General features: G+C 45.9%; 1 long non-coding RNA gene across 1 annotated transcript in view; it reads left to right on the forward strand.

The window, feature by feature from the left end:
* The window catches only part of LOC112113006, an 18943-nt gene extending 623 nt beyond the window's left edge, over nt 1–18320 (forward strand). Inside the window, exons 2-4 of the long non-coding RNA XR_002908662.2 lie at nt 392–575; nt 673–910; nt 17429–18320. This is a non-coding gene — a long non-coding RNA (uncharacterized LOC112113006). The remainder of the gene's footprint in view (nt 1–391; nt 576–672; nt 911–17428) is intronic.
* The last annotated feature ends 1161 nt before the right edge of the window (nt 18321–19481 follow it).

Raw genomic sequence — 19481 nt, forward strand, 5'->3', positions numbered from 1 at the left:
TGCCCATCCTGGCTGATAGCCATTGATGGACCTATCCTCCATGAACTCAGGGCTGGCTCTCGGCACAATCTGACCGTTTTTTTTGTTTTTTGTTTTTGCTTGGGGAAGCAAAAATGGTAGAGCTGGCCCTGCATGAACTTATCTAGTTCTTTTTTGAACCCTGTTAGTGGTTCCACTTCCAATTTTCAAGAGTTCTTTCTAAGGCTGCTGTGCCCTGCTAGGACGTGTAGTTTGTAGGCGATGGGACTACTGATGCTGAATGCCATGCATGCAGATACTCCGAATCTCTCAGCACAGGGCACGGCTCTTTTGGAGAAGCGCGGCTCCAAGCTCTCGGAATGCAATGAGTGCTTTCTGAATGCCTTGAGTTTTTTGGTCTTTGTTTCCGTAGGCCAGAGGCTTCCACTGTCCAAGACATAGCATCTGCCGTCCACTTGTAACAAGAGCTCATAAACAACGGCTCCTTGTAGGGGTCCCAATCCTGACCAAGCCCTGCCGCTCTCATGCAGGCAAAACGTCCATTGAATCTATTGCTCTGAGAGAGTGAAGCTTTCTCTACAGTGTCTTCCTTGGAGGTACAGTGTGGTGGAGGGTGTTGCAGGCATAAAGTCTATCAGTGCGGCTCCTGGTAAGATGTTCACTTCCATGAGATGGAACCTTTTTCTTTTTCAGGGGTCGAGATCCTAGATGCAGCTTGGAACTTCTTCTTCCTCCTGTTCTCCCTGCTAGTTCTCATAGCTTAGGTGAGGTCAAGGCCCCTAAAAGATTACGCAGAAAGGACTTGTACTCCAGCTGAAATTGATGGGCATTTTGCCAGGGTGGAGACTTCATGATTGGACCTGAACTATTTCACCTTGGCAAGAGTGGGTTTTTTCAACCTGATGATGGATGGCTCCAGAGTGGGGAAAAGGTAAGAGGAGAAAACTTGAATTTAATGACTAGAACGACAAACTTTATTGCAGTGACTTTATAGGGGAAAATGTCTCACAATCTTCATTATATAACAATGTCCCGACAGACATGATGTCATTGCAGCTTAAAAGGTGTTTGAGTTGGAAAATCTTTCCAGCAGTATTAGAAGGGGGCTGTTTAAATGATTAATAAGATTTATACTTGTGATTTATTATCTGAAAATAAAAATGTACATTATGTATAAAATACGTATGTAAGGTATGATTGTATATATTAGTGTTACAAGTGCTATATTGCTAGACATTTATAAAAATAAATATGATTAACTTTAAAAGAAAAAATATGGCATTTGGTAAGAACTTCATATATTTATATACCTGTGTCCTGACAGTACATATTAGAATGAAGAAAGTGACTAGCCAGAATTTTATTTTGGATCAAATTTAACGAAAATTAAAAAAAATTAACGTCACTTGTTTTCCCTTATTCATATTTCACCTTCCCCAAATCTTTGCTCTTTCTGTCCACATTTAGAATATATTTGAATTGTCTGTCTTTAATAGACATGCCTGATAGCTAGAATAGTAGTTTTCGTTATTTCAAAGGTTGTGAAAGCTTATCTAACACAAAATATCCAAATTTCATCCAAATCTGATGTTTTCTGGTCTCTGCCCACAGGCAATTTTTTGTACAATTTCAGCAAAATCATCTTAGCTGTTTCTGAGTTCTGTGCGAGTTTTCCTTTGTAAAAACTTGAACACACAAAAACCCCACACTCATTTGTTCCTTGCAGGAATTTTGCCCATGCATAACTTTATAATGCTCAAATCCAGTCTGCTTTGCTCATAGTATAGATTTTGCTCAAACATAGCTTGTTTTGGAGATCTCTTGATATCTAAGTCACAAGCCAAGTTTCAAGGAAAGCAATTCAGAATGTTAGAAATGCTAAAAGCTGCAATAGTTTCACACATTCAAATTTTCCTTTATTTTATTTTCTCAGCCCAAACTTTGAAGGCTGAGGTTGCCTGCGGATTCGGATGTTCAGTTTTTACACTAATTTCAAATGTTGGTGGCACTATTAAGCACACAGAAAACTTTATAAATACTTCAGCGAGTCCAAGATCTTGTTAAATTCCCTTGTGGAAAAGGCCCCTAAAATTTAAAAAGTATGAAACAAAGAGGGTTCTGTAGCAATGACTTTAAACATCTATAGAATTTAAGAGAGATTAAGATCCTTCCTATGAAATTCATAAACCAGCATATAGAATTATATAGATAACTCTGCATCAATCCAAATCAGGAGTCTGAAAACACTGATTCTAATTCTTTTGAAAAAATTGGTCCTAGCTTGACTGAGACTCAGCTTCCTCCTGTAGAAACTGAAGATAGTTTTTCTTCTTCTTCCTTTTTCGTATTAGAATAGCCATGTTAGATGTTCAGGTCTAGATGGGCAATCCGATTAATTGCTTCAGAGGACATGCAGTGGATGGCAGAGATACCATTGGGTTCTGATTGTTTGGGACATTGATTGAGGAGGCGTTCCGTAATTCGAAGTCCATTTCTGCAGTCACAAACAGGACTGTGTTGCAGGTCCCTTTTTTGGAGAAAGCAGGTGCACCTGGCTCGTGACATGTGGATGTGAATCAAAGCGGACCATGTTTTCTGTGGGAATGAAAACCTCTGGGTTATTTGGTTGAGTCCTTGATGAAGTGTGTGTTTGGAATGTTGGTGTCCTTCCATCTTGTTCACCATTGATCTCTGGGGAGAACCCTGAGTGTTTGGGCTCTCACACTGCAAGCCGAAAAGGTTGTCTAGATTTGAGTCAGAATCTCGATATATTATTTAGGTCTTCCTGTACTGGAAGATCCTTGTTCCGTTGAATACAATGGAACTTCCAAAGGAGATTCATGTCATGGTGGATTTGTGGTGTGTGGATGTGCACCAGTATGGGAAACCACATTTGTGGCATTGATTTTACTGTGCCTGTAATGATCTGCATGGCGTGTTGAGAGTCGACAAGCGCTGTGTGGGAACTGTGTGTCCAGACACACAGCAGTATTCTGCTGTGGAGTAGACAAAGACCCGTGAGGACGTGTGCAGAGTTTTTGCATCAGCCCTCCAGGTCTTTCCTGTCAGTTTCTGGATGAGATGTACACGCATTTTATTTTGTTGTGGATATTTTTCAGGTGCCAGTGGCATGTGAGGCTTCAGTCGAATGTCAAACCAAGATATTTTGGGCTAGGATCATCTCTTCTGACCACAGAAGTTCATATGCGTTTCTGCCCTAGACTTTCGATTGTTTGGATGGAATGCTGACACCACAGCCGTAGTGGGGTTTGGTTTTAGATACCAGTATAAGAAATATTTGTCTGTGGTTTTAAGGTCCTTGGTTAGGGTTTGTTCTATAATAGATAAATCCTGTGCCTGTGCAGTCAGAGAAATGTCATCAGCATAGACAAATTTCCATGGCGATGTTCGCGGAAGGTTGCTAGGGTGGATATTACACAGGATTGCTTCTAGGACAGATCTCTGTGGTAGGCCAGAGCTGAGAGTGTGCGGCCTGCTTCCCTGGTCACCAAGGAAAATGTGAAACTTAAGCTTGGTCGGAATGTCTCAGAAGAATGTCATCATTGCATTGGGTGGGATAATACTGCTGGGTTTCAGGAGAAGGTTGTTCCTCCATACGGTGTCATAGGCAGCAGATGAGTTGATGAAAGCTGCCCCAGGCCTGAGGTTTCCCTGGAATCCTGCCTCAGTGTGTTGTTAAGGGTGTGAGTGCAGTGGCAGCCTGGTTGGAAACCCGCTTGTTCACTCCATAACATTACTCCTACAAGCGGCATGATCCTTGCCAGTAATGTCTCTCCATGAGCTTGTGTGATGTGCGGAGGAATGATACGGGCCAATATGGTGGGGAATTACTGGTTGGCTTCCCAGTCTTGACAATGGCCATGACCATAACCATAACCTCGCACCAGATCCTTGGGATGAACCTGGGGGAATGGCCATTAGAGTGCAGTGCTGCCAGCCATTTCCATCCCTTGGCTCCAAAGCTTTTAAGAAATCCTGGAAAGATGCCATCAGGTCCTATGGCTTTCCTTGCTTTCCTGAGTGAGAGGGCCTTGCTTGCCCCCTTGACAGTGAAGGACAGTGATGAGCGGAGGACGTGGGGAGAAAGCTATTTGTCAGAGCTCTCAGAGCACTTTGTGCTTAATAAACTTGTCCCCTGGTACTTGTGCATCCATAAGAAGCCTATGATTGCCCCACAGCGTGTGGTGGCTATGGAAATCACTGACATACATAGCCAGGTGATAAGCTATGGGGGAGAAGGTCAATCTATATTCAGTGGTTTACACACATTAACTACTGTTATCTTGCCGATTCTTATTGAGATGGTAAAGGTTCTGGAATTGCTCCGAGCATCTATCATGTCATAGTCCTTCCTTATATTTACCTACTTCCTAGGGGTAATGCAAGTCCTAAGGGCCTGACCTAAGGCGAGTCAAAACTCCCTTTGACTCAACTGGGACAGTCGGTCCCTAGCTGCATAACAGTTATAAAATGCCCAGCATTTGTAAGGTCAGTAAGTGAGAGAGGTTGGAAGAGAATTGGGAAGCTCTGGTTTCCTACCCCTGTGCTTGTTCCTTTAGACAATGGTTTCTCTAAGGAAACGCCTCCTTCTGCCCTTGGATCTCTCATGTGAAAACCCTGTAGAATTCTATCCTGTCTACAGGCTTGATTGGTCCATCCTACAGAATCTTCACAAAGAAGATCATTCTCTATGCAATTCCATAGGATGCCTCTATAAAGCTTATACGTTTCTATTAAATTCTACAAGCCTGTCCCATAAAGTTAATAATTGCTGGAAATAAAAGCTTTCTGGAGGTGGGGAAGGGTGGCGTACAGGAGGTGGAATTTCCCTGTCCCAATCTGACCCCTTCCAATTTATTTTGCTTGTAACGTATCATTTGGCTGATGATAGAGAGCAGAAAAACACAGTCTCCGGTGTAATAAAGTGCTGCCTTCCCGACTTCCCGTTTGAACTACCATGAACTCACGTACTCCAAGAGTGCCGCTAATATTTTCAATAATGCATTTTTGGCATCTCCTGACACTTCTTAGAGTCATTAAAATAAAACTAAATGGAAAATGCATTTTGCCTCCTCCTCACCTCCTCCCTCCGTTTCCATGGAGCAGAGCGAATTATCTTTTTAATAGCACTAATTGGTGGGCTGACAGATCCTGCTGCTGAGGCCAATCCTCTGAGCTTCTCTTTATCCCTTCTGCTGCCCCAGCCTCTTCTGCTGGATGGGACTGAAGTGCGGTTTGATAGTTTGTGAAAGTACTTTGACTTTTTGCCCTCGATTCGCTGACGCTACCTGAGCTCTGAGACCTGTTGACAGAGGAGCTTTCCTTTGTCTTTGCAAACTGACCCAGCTGCACGCCCGGCAAATAGACTCAGATGTTGAGCTTTTGTCTGAATGGCTCTTTCAGATGAATGCAGAGGAGAAGTAGGTTGAACAAACGCTAAGCTGGAGCCAGCAGCAGGAGCATGGAGCGGAGTTCTCGCTGAGAATTCACTGCCAGGGAATGGGGCTAACCACTCCGACAAGGTATTTGCTTCCCTTTGGGAATAACATTCCTGCAGCCAATAGCTCATCATGATTCTGCATCTAAACTGGGAGTTAATTAGCCCACTGTATGAAGAGGAGATTCACCCCCGGATTACATGTACTAATCTCTCAGCACACACACTCTTTGCACAGTGGTTTGGGACACCTGGAAAAAACATAATAGCTGAATCCAAAGAGCCCCAAGTCTAGCAAGTGGGAGTTTGCCATAGGGAGCATTCACCATAGCAGCCAAGTCAAAGAGAACATTGCAGACTATTCCCGGGGATTCCTGACTGCCAGAATTTGCTCTGCAAACCTGATTCTCAGCACTACACTGTCCTGGTCCCAGGCCAGAGAACGGTGCCACGGGAGCTTCGTGTCCAATCAAAACAGCCTGAATTTTACACACTTGTAACAAACTGCAGGCAAACCAGCTAGGGCCCAAGAATCATCCGCAGAAACTAATCTGAGTTGGGATGGCAGGAAAACCAGGCAAAATTCATCAGATAACGTTTGTAATTCATTATCTGCCTGGCTCTAATTCTGGCCCATCTCACTCAGCGGTTTTAGGCAATGGTATCAAGGCAACAAGGTGCAGGGAGGGTTGATTTTTAGGTAAGAGGATCGGTCAGATTGGAGACTGCACTGCACAAATCTGGGCCTGAAATCTTTCCAAAGCTGGTTTTTCCTTTCAACGTTTCTCCCTAGAGTGAAGAGCTCTTCCTATCGGAGTTCACGCTGGGGCAGGGGCAGTATGGGAGAGCTTCCCTGGCTTTCCCAGAATGCATTGCCACACGTAGAGTGATGCAGCGTGGCAGTAAGCGTGGACAGCCCAATGCAACTGAGACACAGTTTGGCCAGGAATGATGGACTGGGCTGAGCTGTATCGGACGAGCATGTAGCAGCAGCACGATGGGTTCTCTCCGGAGCACAGACGAGGCCGAAGTCCCAGTCTGCCTTGGGGTCCCTCCTCTTTGTTCCGGTCTGGTTGTTTGACTCGCAGCTGCCTGGAACCACGCTCCCACCGGCACTCAGCCTCCCTCCCGTCCTGCAGCCGGGACTGAGCCTGGCTTGCCTCAGCCTAATGTTTGGCTACCGCCGAGCATTGAATCAGGAGGTAACCAGCCTTAATCCGCTGCCCATGCTTTCGAAAGCACCACTCCCGCCACGTGTGTGGGTGCTTTCATGGGCTCTCATCAGAGCAATGTGTCCCTTGGAGCGTGGCCACGGAGTGATGCCGAATTCCTGCTAAACACTGGACCCTTTCACCGGAGAAATCCGCCTCTTCTTGAATTAAAGAAAAATAGCGTGAAAGGCAAGTGAGTGCTCAGTGTTGCCAGACTTTCTTTTCCCATTTTGGGAGTCTCTGGTGGGGGAGGGGCAGCGTCACCGAGCCATCTGCCTGCCCTAAATTCCTCCCAAGACATGGGGACAAGATAAATGCCGGGGACAGCTACCACTGAACACCTTGTTAATGACTTTATAGCTGGTTAAATAAAATGGCCCAAATAAAACTACAGGAGCCCTTCACTAGCTCTACATGGCTGTAAATATGTATTAACCCAACCGCAATCAGCAATTACCCCAGCGTGGGAACAGTAAAGGGAGGTGCACACAAAAAGACATGATTATCCTTGAAAACGAGTGTGCAGATAAAAGGAATGTATTCCACTTTAGCTAATGAGCAGAGGCTAGGGATGGAAATGGAGACCCTTTTACCGCCAATTGCTTTAGAACGTCCCTAAAGCGAGCCGAGGAGCAGCCTGCATTTCCTCCGGGAGGTGCAGGCGCATTGTCAAGACGCCCGCCCCTGAGAGGCCGGTTGTGCTCAGGGGGAGTTGGAGGAGTAACATTTCAATCAGCGTGAAAGGAAAATGGCTTGCTGTGAATGAGCTCACTGGCCAGCCTCCTTTTCAAGGGGGCTTTTGAAGCCGCCATTGAAGGTGAGAAGCACAAGGAGAGGAGATGGAGGTGAGGACAGTCTGTGATTTTTCATACCTTGCACCCAGAAGGGAATCCTTCAGAACTCGGGGGGAGGGGAAGAAGGAAATAAACCCGAGTGGAAGATGAAGGAGATGGGCCAAGGGAAACACAAGTGTATAGAGACTGGGTGATGATCCAGAGAGAGAAGGGAAGAAGGACCAGAAAGGAGGAGGCAGGAAATGTATAATGAAAAACAACTGCTGAGGGCTAAGTTCTTCCTTGGTGTAATGCCTTTGGCTCAGGATATAGACACGGAATTTAACTGGGTGCTTTTGGCTTAGGATGTACACTGAATTACAGCTGGGGAGAACAACTTCAACAGAACCATTTTCCATCCGAGAATGCAGTTCTGGCAAAATCGACACACTGCAAAATCACGTGTTTCCCCAGAATTCTGTTCCAGAGAAACAAAGGGGAAATAAGTTCTGACAGTGTTGAAATGACCTGGTTTTTGGAACAAAATGTTTCATTTTTTAAAATTCTGTATTATAAAATATATAAAAAAAGTCAAAAACAAAAGAAAAATGTTTAGATTTCATCAAAATGAAACGCTTTGATTGACCTAAACAAACAAAAAAAAAATTCTGGAATATTCTTTTTGCAGAGAACTTTTGAAATGTTCAGGTTTCATCCCTAATCAGAAAAAAAAAAATAACCCCACAGCTATCTCAAAACCCTCCATGAAACAAAATTTTTTTCTCCGCCCAGCTCTACGCTGAATATTAGGTACCCTTTTGTGCCAGCCTGGCTTTTTAGGGTGATGAGTGTCTCATATGTGTCTTGCCTGTCTGCCCATCTAGCACTGCACCTGTCCTTGTCCCCTGAGTGCCCATGGAAAACTTAGACAGGTTTGCAAACTTGGAACAAGGTTTACAACCCCCCAAAATAGTGTGAGGGCCAGATCCTGAGCAGGTATAAATTGTATCGCTCCCCTGACTTCAGCAGAGAGAGACTGATTTACACCAGTTCAGGATCTGGCCCTGAGAGTTTTGCAGAACTTTTCATGTCACAGGATTCGCCTGACCCTGATGTTGCTGTTCAGACATAGAACATGGTAATAATAATTTCCCAACTCAGTTCAGGTCTTCTTCAATCATGAGCCCTTCAAAATTCTCAACCTGTCCAAGCAAATTGTTGCACTGAATACAAACACAACGCTCTCGGCTGCAGCCTGACTCCCCCTACAACTGCTGATCTCCCCCCTCCTCAACAATCCCAGTGACCTTTTCCTGTAACCAACTCCCCCTCCTTACTTCCTACCTGCAGGAGCCCTGACACACCCTCAGCTGTCAACTCCCAGACCCCCCTGCAGTCTCCCCCCAGATGCTTGGGCACATGCACACCTGCCTCTGCCCACTCTGGCACTTGGTTTTCTCCTCAATTCGGCAGATGTCTTCCCCATCTGCTCCACCTCCCACCTGGAGCTCATGTCTGGACATCAGCGAGCCTTTTAGACAGGAGGTAAGTAGGGCCAAGATGGGATCTATGATAGGGAAGGCCCAGTGGTCACTGGAACATTTTACTGTTATCACACTTTTGCTTAGTTCTGACAGTGTTGAAATGACCTGGTTTTTGGAACAAAATGTTTCATTTTTTAAAATTCTGTATTATAAAATATATAAAAAAGTCAAAAACAAAAGAAAAATGTTTAGATTTCATCAAAATGAAACGCTTTGATTGACCTAAACAAAAAAAAAAAAATTCTGGAATATTCTTTTTGCAGAGAACTTTTGAAATGTTCAGGTTTCATCCCTAATCAGAAAAAAAAAAATAACTGTCAGAACACCCCATTTTTTTTAAAATCAAAATAGTTATACCAGGGAAAGCTCTAGAGCGAATCCAGTTTATGATGGTATAAAGGCTGTGTGTGTGTGTGGCTTTTCCCCCATGCCAGACAGAAATAGGCGATACAGAAAGGGAAATAAGCAATACCAACATGAGGCATCTTCTAAGGGCTTGTCTACACATGCAGCTGGTACTGCTTTAGCCACATTGCCATAGTTAAAGGTCCATCCAGCCCAGTGTCCTGTCTTCCGACAGTGGCCAATGCCAGGTGCCCCAGAGGGAATGAACAGAACAGGGAATCACCAAGTGATCCATCCCCTGTCGCCCATTCCCAGGACCAACCCTCCAGTGTGGATGCTCTTGATATTTGTTTCTACCGTGGTCTGTCTAGAGGCCGCACCCCATTGTGCTAGGCACTGTACAAACACAGACCAAAACACGGTCTCCAGGGGGCCTAGCACAATTGAGTCCAACCTCAGTCAAGGCTTTCAGGGGCTGCAGGAACACAAACAATCTGGTTGATCTGCAGCTGGTGTAAATCAGCGTAGCAATATTGACTTCAGGGGAGTGCCCCCAGTTGGCACCAGCTGAGTATCTGGCCCAGTGATTCTGAGATTCATTCATCCCCAATGAATAACCCCTTTGTTCTCCCTGGAGATCTCATCACTTGTTTTCATCTTTGCACTTGGCATTTAAGAAAGCCTGACACAAACTCATGCAAGAAAGCACAAGTGGGAATAAACCAGGTTCCAGTTCCTTCCTTATCTCTTCATTCGCTCTTCCAAGGGGAAGGAGGTGATTGGGTGAGTCCCAGAGTGGGGTGTGTAGAAGGAATTGGGGTAATGGGCCAGCACAAACAGCATCAGGAAAGGTCCATCAGATTTCCAACCTTCAGCTCACACAATCCCTCGGCAGTTTCTTGTTGTTGGTTGTTTGGTGCTGGCTTCTAAAAACTCTGAGGCAGGTTCGCAGATGTGGGAACTCCTTGCCAGAGGATGTTGTGAAGGCCAGGACTAGAACAGGGTTCAAAAAAGAGCTAGATAAATTCATGGAGGATAGGTCCATCAATGGCTATTAGCCAGGATGGACAGGGATGGTGTCCCTAGCCTCTGTTCGCCAGAAGCTGGGAATGGGCGACAGGGGATGGATCACTTGATGATTCCCTGCTCTTTTCATTCCCCCTGGGGCACCTGGCATTGGCCACTGTTGGAAGACAGGACACTGGGCTAGATGGACCTTTGGTCTGACCCCGTATGGCCGTTCTTATATTATATACAGGGCATGTGTGTGTGAGCTCATCTGGAAGGACATTGCCTCTATCACGAACACTGCATGCTATTAAAAATGAGCTAACCTAGAAAGGATAAATAGGTTCCTTATTTCCCCTACAGAGGAGAACAATAAATCAAAGGTTTAAGCCTAACTCATTGATATCATATTTGCTTTTGGGAGCTCTGAGGGCGCAAAGGGGCAAAACAATCTGCTGAAAGCAACTGGTACCATTATCGGAACCTCCTTTTGCTTCCTGGGGGCAAACACTACGCTTCAGCCAACATTTTTTTTTTTTTTTTGCAGTTGCTTTATCATTCCTGGGAAAATTCTGCACTGTCAAATCCAAACTAACGACTCCCCAGTAGAGCTGGTCAGGAAATGTCCAAAGAAAATATTTTTTCATTGGAAAATGCCAGTTTCTTGAAACCGAAACTGTTTACTAGAAGGGATTGGGGGTCAATGACTTTTCCCGTTCTGAAAAAAAAATTGGGGAAAAAAGTTTCAAAGTTGTTCAAACATCCCATTTTGGTTCAAAACAACTTTTCATTTAGAAATTTAAGTTAATTCATAGTGGGGGGGGGGGAAAGTAAGTGGGAAAAGGTCAACATCAAAACAAAACATTTCAACTGACCCGATCCAAATTTTGTTTTTTTTCCAGATTTTTTGGTTAATAAACATTTTTGAGATTTTGAGATTTTATCACAGTTTAGGCTGGGGAACCTTTTCAAATCTCAAAAATCTTCATGGGATGGGAAAACCATTTCCCACCCAGCTCTGCTCCCCACTTTCAGCTAGCTGCTTGGCATTGCAGGCTAGACACATGGATTTCTCTTCGAGCACCTTGAGCTGTCTTGGTATACTAAGGCATTGTGACTGGCTAACTGCTCTCTAGGCAGAAGGCATGTGTGGATGGCATACATTCTGTGCTTGGTTTCATACCAGTGATACGCATGTGAACATACCCACCCTGGCTACCCTCAAGCAATGAACCACACAGAAACCTCTGTAGTCATCAATGGATAGCTTATTTTATCAGGGCTAATTCTCCTGTCCCTATCATCATGATTTAACCCTCTCGCAGCAATGGAGAAGCGCTGAGCCTTCACAACTCCCCTTGAAGTCAGTGAGAAATGCAGGCACTGAGCCCCTCTGGAAATCAGTCTTTAGAAGTCCCTGACTCCAAAGGCCATAGGGCCAGGGTAGTCAATAGGCGACCATGGGCCAAATCCGGAGCGCCAGATGCTTTTGACCAGACCATGAAATCTTTTTATTTACTTATGATCGGTGTTGTTATTTTTGTATTATTCTCTCTGGAGTCTGGACCTTGACTATGCCTTGACCAAGAAATTTGAACCCTGACAAAAAAAGAATTGATAATCCCTGCCATAGGGTGACCTAAGTGTGGGAAGCAAAGGTCAGGACAGTCGTATTTGTGCTTGTGAACGTCCCTGCTGGGCAGTGCCACGTCAGTGACTGCCAGAGAGGTGGCCGTCCAAATGGTGCCATCTCCCAAATCACATTCCGTTACCACGAGAAACTTCCCCAGGTTTCTTCACAGTCGTTTGGTGAAGTTGAGGACAAAAGTTGGCTGTCGTTCCAGAGACAGGACAACAACCCGTGGGTCCTGATAAAATCCTGTTTGTTTCCTCAGCTTGGTCCCTGTGTCCTAAGTGCCCTTTCCAAGGGCCCTTCCCCCAATATTGAACAGGTGTGACACACTGCTTCATTTTAATTCACAGTCAGGGTGTTGAAGCTGCTTTCTAGCTTCCATTATTCAAGGCCTCGGTGGAAGCCAGGCTTTTAACCTAGCCGTGCAGCCTGTCCACGCCACCCACGGCTCCTTCGCTGCTGCTGTTCAGTTAACATGGGGGTGAGGGTTATGGACTTGATGAACATTTCTTTTTAAATGGCTGTAGAGACAGAACGGCAGGTTCTGTCTGGATTTGCAAAAAGTAAATGACATTTAACAGCAGCTTTGCCTAGCTAGTAGCGTTCAGGATCTGCAGGGAGGTACATTTCTTTGTGCTCCACATCATAGGATGCAGTGGAAATTCTGTGCATGGGATCAGTAGAGCCCTGTGCAGATACAAAATTTGTATCCTCATCCGATCTGCTATCTGCAAACATGGTGCACGGGTAGCTGCAGATTTGCAGGGCTCTAGGAATCCATGCAGACTGTGCAGTATGCATGGACAGGACAGCAGTCTACACAACAGTTCAGGATGGAAAGTGAGGATGAAGTTTGTGTCCGGTCGACTCTTCAGGCGGGGGATTTAAAGAGGCAGAATGCAGCTACTCAAGCTGGTGTTTGGCCGTGATACCAGGGCTAAGCCCCTTATTAACGACCGATTGTTATCATTACTAGTTCTTGTTACTTATTACTGCTCTTGTGGAAAGGACCACGGGATCTTTAGTGAGCAGATGTGACAAGGACCTTGATTTAACATCCAGTCCATAAGGATAGCAAGAGTACAAGAGTCCTTAGCATCATGCTGTGGCACTGGAATCAAAGCAATGACTGGGAGGGGAGAAGTGACAAAGAGTCCTGTGGCACCTTATAGACTAACAGACGTATTGGAGCATGAGCTTTCGCGGGTGAATACCCACTTCGTCAGATGCATGTCAGATTTGCAAATGACACCGTCAGCTCAGGATTAAACAAAGACTGTGAATGGCTAGCCAACTACAAAAGCAGTTTCTCCTCCCTTGGTGTTCACACCTCAACTGCTAGAAGAGGGCCTCACCTCCCTGATTGAACTAACCTCGTTATCTCCAGACTGATTCTTGCCTGCATATTTATACCTGCCTCTGGAAATTTCCACCACATGCGTCTGACGAAGTGGGTATTCACCCACGAAAGCTTATGCTCCACAACGTGTGTTAGTCTGTAAGGTGCCACAGGACTCTGTGTTGCTTTTTACAGATCCAGACTAACACAGCTACCCCTTTGATACTTGGGAGGGGACAGCGTCCCTCCACCTCACTTTCTGCAGCACCGCACTGGGGCCTTGGGGTCAGCACTGACTCAGAGGAAAGCGTGTCACCTACTGAATTATCAGTACCTCTTCCTGCGGCACCTTGACGGCTACAGTCCATAAGAGTCTCCCACCCATACGCTGACCATGTCTGATCCTGCTTAACTTGTGAGGGCTCATGAGGTCACCGCCCAAGGCGCTATCATTGCAGAATCTGCATGAACTGTGGTGAAAAGAGAAAAAATATACACAACAAAACAAAGGCAAGATTGTACAGCAGGACCGTGTCGGAGACACGCTGCAGATGTGACCACAGCGGCCACCAGACTATTGGGGAGAGGAAGGAAAGTACCATGGGAAACAACAGCGTAGCTGTGTGACAGGAAGACATGTGATGCTGGCAACCTTTGAAAGTTGTCCCTGCAATTTCCCCGAGTTAGCAGGCCCCCAATATAACGAAATTTTAATGGGAAAAGGCACAACTGTCACCAAGTGTTTTCAGGAGCTCAGGTCTGACCTGGGTTGATTTGCAGGGCAGGCTGACTTGGGGGCATCAGGTGGCTGTGCTCCATAGGGAGCCAGGGAAGCTAAATCTGGTTCTGATTATCAGGCAAGTAGGAAGCAGACATGGAAGGGAACTCTTGTAAGACTCCAGTGCTCAGGAGCAGTGTGCAAAGGAGGGGGAAGGGTGAGGCCCAGCCTTTTGATCCAAGCCCTCCTCTAGTTTTCTTAGCACTGAGTAGGTGAGAGATGGCCAGGACCCTAGGGGCCCAGAGGAGGAGACCCCACAGAACGGAGGCAGCCCATTTCCCTAAGAGCTGTGGTAAGAGTCAAGTGTTGGCTGCTGTGATCTGGGGAGATCTGCTTCTACCTGACATGACGACTAGCACGGCCAGCTACCACGTTAGTTCTGGCATGGGCGCATTATGGAGATTAGGGGATAGAAGCCAACAGGATGAGCCATTCTCAGACAATCTCCCTTTTATCTCAGGCACAAAAGGGCTTTTCTCCAGCGCAGAGCAGGCACGGCCTTCCCTCGCAGCCCTTTGATCCTTAGTGTGGCCACTGCAGAGAAAAGTTTGTTTGTTGTCTGCACTGCTGCTGGACTTCCCCTGTGTGCTCCCTCCAGTGATACAGCGTGGTGTGCTGTAGGGCTTTTTTTTTGGGTGGGGGGGTGTTAATATATTCTAGTTCAAGCTACACACACACAGAGCAGAAAACCCCTCTCCAATGCCATCATACAGCCAATGCTGTCCAGTGACCATTAGTAGCGCTCGTTGCCTTCTGCTTGACCTTGAGACCAGCTTCTATTATGCACTGTAATGAACATGGGAAGATCCCCTGTTTTTGCTGTCCTACCACTGAGGAGAGTGCACTGATACTTGCAGCTCATAGATTCATAGAGTCTAAGGCCAGAGGGGACCGTTAGATCTAGTGTGGCATTCTGTGCGTCACCAGGCATGGAACTTTCCCCCCAAAATTCCCAGAGCAGATCTTTTAGAAAAACAGCCAATCCTGATTGAAAAATTGTCAATGATGGAAAATCCACCTTGACCCTTGGTAAGTTTGTTCCAAGGGTTAATTATCCTCCCTGTTAACATTTTACACCTTATTTCCAGTCTGAATTTATTTAGCTTCCACTTCCAGCCATTGGATCATGTTAGACCTGTCTCTGCTGGACTGAAGAGCCTGTTATTAAATATTTGGTCCCCATGTAGGTACTTACAGACTGTGAACAAGTCACCCCTTAACCTTCTCTTTGTTAAGCTAAATCGATTGAGCTGCTTCGGTCCATCACTGTAAAGCGGCTTTCTAATGCTTTAATCACTCTTGGGCTCTTCTCTGAACCCTCTCCAATTTATCAACATCCTTCTCGAATTGCAGATGCCACAACTGGACACAGTATCCCAGCATCGGTTGCATCAGTGCCCCAGTACTGAGCCCAATAACTTGTGACTGGCTAAAGAATATCTTCCAAAAAAGGCATCCAGGCCTGATTTGAAGCCATCAAGAGATGTAGAATCCACCAGTTTGCTCCAATGGTTAATCACCCGCATTCTGCATCACTGCCCTGTCCTTGAAATACTTCAGTCCTGCTTCTTTCCAAATATAGAACAGAAATATTTATTGAATATTTCTGCCTTCGCTGCATCATTATTAACAATTTTCTATCTCCGTCCAATAATGGACCTATACCATTGCTTGGATTTCTTTTGTTCCTAATATACTTTTAAAATGCCTTCTTATTGTCCTTAGCCCTGCAAACCATGGCCTGAACTAGACAGAACCCAGGAGGTAACACGGGGGGGGGGGGGTCAGTCCCATGTTGGACACGGGTTGTATTAGATTAAGACTGTAGGAAACAAATTATTTTCTGAGTTACATGAATGTAAATCCAGAGTCACTCCACTGACTTCAGTGGAGTTATTCTGGTTTTACACCAGTGAAGCCAATAGCCGAATCTGGCCCTAAATCGCTTCATCTCCAGTTTGTGGTAGTGATGATAATAACAAATGGTACAAACAGAGTGTCCTGGCTAACGTCCATAGCCCCTTTTCAGAGCAAGGGGCTGGTTCAAGCACAGGTCACTTCTGACCGTAAGAGCGATAGGAAGCGATTTCCAAAGGAGCCTAGGGGAGTTAAGGTGCTCAAATCTCAGGTGCCTAACTCCCTTTTGAAAATCCCAGCCATGAAAGTTAGTGATGGGCACCCCACAAAGGACTTGGGCCCTGCTCCACCATTTCACACACACTTGTGGAGGTGCGACTTGTTATACTGTGTCTCCCTGGAACGTACTAGAACCGGTGAAAAACAATGAGTGAAATTCTCACCCCATTGACGTCAATGACACAATTCCCATAGAGTTCAGTGGGGCCAGGATTTCACCAGTGGTTTCTCTGAGAGTATGTTAGGGAGCAGAAGCCAGGAGTTCCTGAATTCCAATCCCAGCGGCTACGTTTCTCTGTGTCCTTAGGCAGGTTATTTACACACATCCCCTCTCTGTGCCTCAGTTTCCCCATCTGTAGAGTAATAACACAAATACTAACATTTGCCCTTCTCTCTAGGGCATCTGGGAGTTGAATTCATTGTAATTGGAGCTACTTAAAAATCATTGAGAGAATAATTCTTCAATGAATGTTGCTTCTGTCACGTACAGTATGTGTCCCATCTGCAGATTGCTGGCTGAATATTATTCACTGAATAAATTAACTGGCTGACAGAATTAGTCCCAGGATAATTTGTTTGATTAATACATTTTCTGATGCTCATCCAGCTCTGGTTATTACATAACTGGACTCAAGCTCCAAAACTCGGCTCTGTGTTTCGAACGGCCCAGAGATTTGTTGTTCAGTTCCAGTGGGGGGGGGGGGGGGGGGGGGGGGCCCATCCTGAGACCATTAAAGCTCTTTGAAGTGCTATGACTAATTAGCCCCAGTTTTTATGTCTGTAGAATGTAGCTGGAAATCTAACAGGAACAAGGGTTCTCACGATTTCCACTGCTGCTGACGTCTGGCACGGCTGTAATTACCACCAGAGCATCTCTGCCACCATGCGCCAACTTTTCTTGCCGCCGCAGCTGGAATGTGGAAGCGTGAAGGCAGCTCTGGCTCTGAAATGTCACTGTGAGGGCTGATCGGTGCACAGCTCAGAACCACCAGGGAGGGGCTGTTCTAGAAATGGGTGGGGGGGTGAGGCAAGTCTGGAGGCCTGAGTGCTGCTATTCCTGACTGTCGAGTTGGCCAACTCCTTTAGGCCAAAATTTCAAAACTAGCCTCTAATTTTGGGTGCCTCCATGTTTGCATCCTCAGCTTGAATTTGTTCAGTTTGGTTCGGCGCTGTTTTGGTTTTTTTTGTTCATTCTCCTTTCAGACGGTGTCCCTCTCTTTGCAGGCTCATGTCGCAGTTCCCCTGTAATGAATCTTCCTTGAAGAGAGCCCGGCGCTGGAGGAATGGACGGTGGAGCAGTGAGGATGCTAGAATGTAGTGGTATTTCCTCCTGAGCGAAGAGAGACTCTTCTTCCTGTAATCTCCTTTTCTCCCTGTCTGAGGAGATATTAGCCAAGAGCCACAGATGGGACCGTTTACGGTTTCCTTTCGAGCAGCCTCGGCCCTTTCAGATTTTGTTTATTCGGACGAGGTTTTCAAACAAGCGAGGGCGGAGCAGTGAAGGCCTCTCCTCGGATATTCTGATTTGGATCATTGGTGCTGCAGGTCCTGAGGCTGATCTGACACAAAACGACTGATGGTTACGTTGCCTTGTGTGCTAGCTGTAAACTTGGCAGGAGCGGAAAGTTTTGACATGGGAGGCTGTTTTCTTTGCTAGGCCTTAAATCCCTGCTCTCAGAGTAATCCAGAGAATGGAATCCTGTGGTCATTACTAACCAACAAAAGGAAAATCCATTCAAAATGGAAGGCAGCTTGCCTTGTTCACAGTCAAATGTCTGGAGGGTGGTTGCTTTGGAGTTTTGTTTTTTTAAGAAAACACAAAGCCCAGGTCAAAATTCGCTTCAAATGAAAACAGATTTTAGAGACGTCAGAGCGGCTTGCAGCACGGAAACATTTGCCATTTCTTTAAGTGGTCCCCTACCCATAATGAATCTAGGAACAGAGCTAACAGCAAGCAACAGAGTGTCGTAGTCATTTCTATGGGCAAAATTATGGGTAATTCTCCTAGCAGCCATGGGCTAAATAAGTACTTTAGACCAGAATAAAACTGTCTGGTACATTTCTCCCTCTAGTCCTGGGAGTGCTACAGATAGGCCAGAATCATACAACTGTCACTGCCAGCGGTAAGCATTTACCTGTACAAGGAGCAGGGCCGGCTCCAGGCACCAGCTCAGCAAGCAGGTGCTTGGGGTGGCCAAGGGGAAGGGGCGGCATGTCGGGCTCTTCGGCGGCAATTCGGTGGCAGGTCCCTCGTCCCTCTCGGAGGGAAGGACCTGCCGCCGAAGAAGAAAGCGGCGCGGTGGAGCTGCCGCCAATCGCGATTGCGGCTTTTTCTTTTCTTTTCTTTTTTTTCCCCGATGCTTGGGGCGGCAAAAACCCTGGAGCCAGCCCTGACAAGGAGTCCTGTAAGGATGAGGCCTTTTCTTGTAGCCATATGGTAAGGCCTAAGGCCTTTGTCTGCAGCCAGATTAGGAGAGCAGCAGCCATTAGCTAAGAAGCAGGAAGTCACATCCTCACATTCCATCTAAATTACATTAAAACAATGTAATATCCGGCTGCTAAGGAGACTCCGTCCTAATGGCACCCACTATCACCAGATAAAGAAACAGATCTTACGATGGTTAAAGAAAACTTAGTTTGACAACATCTGTCTGACAAGGAATCACTTATCAATAGTTGTGGTTGTGAAATCCAAATTTCCTTATTGTTTTGTCATTATGGTCCCCGCTTCCCATTTGTTTGTATGATTCCTGGTTCTTCGATTGTTTGTCTGTCACATCACTTCCCTGCAGTTCAGCTTCCAAAAACACCCAAAGTCTCTCAATAATTCATTCAGAACCAATGCAGGTTCATAACTGACATTCCCATGTGAGCTCTGTGGCACATCAGAAAAGCTCCTGACTGACTTGGACTGGTTTTCATATAGGTAACAAACCCCGTAGGAGTGAGAATTCCTTGGGCTTGCCTTTCACATAGAGACGGGCTTGCATTGTACAATTTGGTTCCGGATCTGAATGTCAAATGTCCCAAATTGCTAGAGATATTTGGATCCATCTTTTGGGTTTGTAACTGAGACTCCAAATGGGTGCCTTGGAAAGAAGACAGACAGCCCGACACGTGGTCTGTGTAAGAGGCCTGGAAATCTGGAATGGATGCGGGCAGTGCCTGGGCCCACACAGCTTTGTAGTGTTCGCTTTCTTTACAAATGTAGCATGGCGGCAGAACTTTGAGATGGTTTCACACTGCAGCGCCTGAAGTTTGTCAGGTTCTGAGCCTG

This window comes from Terrapene carolina, unplaced genomic scaffold, assembly GCF_002925995.2.
Source record: "Terrapene carolina triunguis isolate 2854851 unplaced genomic scaffold, T_m_triunguis-2.0 Scaffold88, whole genome shotgun sequence".
Classification (NCBI taxonomy): Eukaryota; Metazoa; Chordata; order Testudines; family Emydidae; genus Terrapene; species Terrapene triunguis.